The following is a 2,500-nucleotide window of genomic DNA, read 5'->3' on the forward strand; positions in this document are numbered from 1 at the left end:
GGAGTGTTGAGGAGAGATGAGGAGTGATGAGGAGTGTTGAGATGAGGTGATGAGGAGAGATGAGAGTGTTGAGGAGTGATGAGTAGTGATGAGGGTGATGAGGAGTGTTGAGTAGGATGAGAGTGTTGATGAGTGTTAGAGGAGAGATGAGGGCGATGAGGAGAGATGAGGAGTGTTGAGGAGTGATGAGAGAGATGAAAGTGTTGAGGGAGATGAGGAGTGTTGAGGAGTGTGCGGAGAGATGAGTGTTGAGTGTTGCAGAGAGACGGCAGAGATGAGGTGTTGCGGAGAGATGGGTGTTGAGGAGAGATGAGGAGTGTTGCGGAGTGTTGCGGAGAGATGGGAGTGTTGAAGTGTTGCGGAGTGTTGCGGAGAGATGAGGAGATGAGAGTGTTGAGCAGTGTTTATGAGTGTTGAGGTGATGAGGAGAGATGAGGAGTGATGAGAGTGTTGAGGAGAGATGAGGGAGATGAGGGAGATGAGAGTGATGAGAGAGATGGGGAGTGTTGAGGGAGAGATGAGGAGTGATGAGTAGAGATGAGGGTGATGAGTAGTGATGAGGAGTGATGAGGAGTGTTGAGGGTGATCAGAGATGAGGAGAGGTGAGGAGGACGAGGAGTGATCAGAGATGAGGGAGAGATGAGGAGGAGAGATGAGGAGTGTTGAGGATAGATGAGGGGAGATAAGTGTTGGTGAGATGGTAGTGATGAGGAGTGTTGAATAGGATGAGGAGTGGTGAGGAGAGATGAGGAGAGATGGGGAGTGTTGAGGGAGATGAGGAGTGATGAGGAGTGTTGAGGAGAGATGAGGAGTGTTGAGTAGAGATGATGAGTGATGAGAGATGAGGAGTGTTGAGGAGATGAGAGGAGAGATGAGGAGTGATGAGAGTGTTGAGAGTGTTGAGGAGAGATGAGGGAGTGTTGCGGAGTGTTGCGGAGAGATGAGGGGAGATGAGGAGTGTTGAGGGAGAGATGAAAGTGTTGAGTAGAGATGAGGAGTGATGAGGAGATGATGAGGAGTGATGAGAGTGTTGAGAGATGAGAGTGTTGAGGTGATGAGGAGAGATGAGAGATGAGGAGTGTTGAGGAGAGATGAGGAAGATGAGGAGTGGTGGGAGTGTTTATGAGTGTTGAGGGAGATGAGGAGTGGTGAGAGTGTTTATGAGTGTTGAGGAGTGTTGAGATGAGGAGTGTTGAGGAGTGTTGAGGAGAGATGAGGAGTGGTGAGGAGAGATGAGGAGTGTTGAGGAGTGTTGAGGAGTGATGATGAGGACTGTTGAGGAGTGTTGAGGAGAGATGAGGAGTGTTAAAGAGTGTTGAGGAGTGATGAGGAGTGTTGAGGAGAGATGAGGAGTGTTTAGGGGTGTTGAGGAGAGATGAGGAGTGTTGAGGAGAGATGAGGAGTGTTTAGGAGTGTTGAGGAGTGTTGAGGATAGATGAGGAGTGTTTAGGAGTGTTTAGGAGTGTTGAGGAGTGTTGAGGAGAGATGAAGAGTGTTGAGGAGTCTTGAGGAGTGTTGAGGAGAGTTGGGGAGTGATGAGGAGAGTTGGGGAGTGACGAGGCTTGTTTAGGAGTGTTGAGGAGTGATTTGTGAAGAGTAAAGTGATAGAAATTAACATTAGATTGATCGATCAATGTGTGGTGGAGGAGAAGTCAATGCATGAGTAATACAGGCATGACGATGGTATACAGGGCACACACACACACACACACACACACACACACACACGTCTGGGCTGTCTAGAGGATGTTATGCCACAATATTTCTAATTATATCTTGGATTGTAAAATGGCATTTAAAAAGCTTTGCCACTTCTGGTTAGAAGGCTGAGAGACCACCTGTCACATTGGGCTAGCTTTTGTTGTCAAATTCCATTTGGGAAAACGTCAACCAATTAGAACAGCAGAGAGATGTGGAGATTAGTGCAGAAGAGAAATGGAGAGAATTGAGAGAAGGCTGAAGATAGGGATGGTGGTGCAGAGCTCTCTCTTTCTCTCCATCTTGATCCCTCTCTCTGTTCTCTCTCTCTCTCGATCTTTCTCTCTCCCTCCCTCTTCTCCCACCTCTCTTCTCTCTCTCTCACTCTCCCTTAACCTTTCTCACTCGTTCTCTGTCTCTCTCTCTCTTCTCTCTCTTTCTTCTCTCGCTCTTCTCTCTCCCTCCCTCTTCTCCCACCTCTCTTCTCTCTCTCTCACTCTCCCTTAACCTTTCTCACTCGTTCTCTGTCTCTCTCTCTCTCTCGATCTTTCTTTCTCCCTCCCTCTCTCTTCTCTCTCTTTCTTCTCTCTCTCTCTTCTCTCTCTCTCTCTCTCGTTCTCTGTCTCTCTCTCAATCTTTCTCTCTCCCTCCCTCTCTCTTCTCTCTCTTTCTTCTCTCTCTCTTCTCTCTCTCAATCGTTCTCTCTCTCTCTCGATCTTTCACTCTCTCTTCCCTCTTGTCTCTCTCTCTGTCTCTCTCTCTTCTCTCTCTCTCTCTCTCTCTGTCTGTGTATAAATGAATA

The sequence above is a fragment of the Oncorhynchus nerka genome, linkage group LG1 (assembly GCF_034236695.1).
Source record: "Oncorhynchus nerka isolate Pitt River linkage group LG1, Oner_Uvic_2.0, whole genome shotgun sequence".
Classification (NCBI taxonomy): domain Eukaryota; kingdom Metazoa; phylum Chordata; class Actinopteri; order Salmoniformes; family Salmonidae; genus Oncorhynchus; species Oncorhynchus nerka.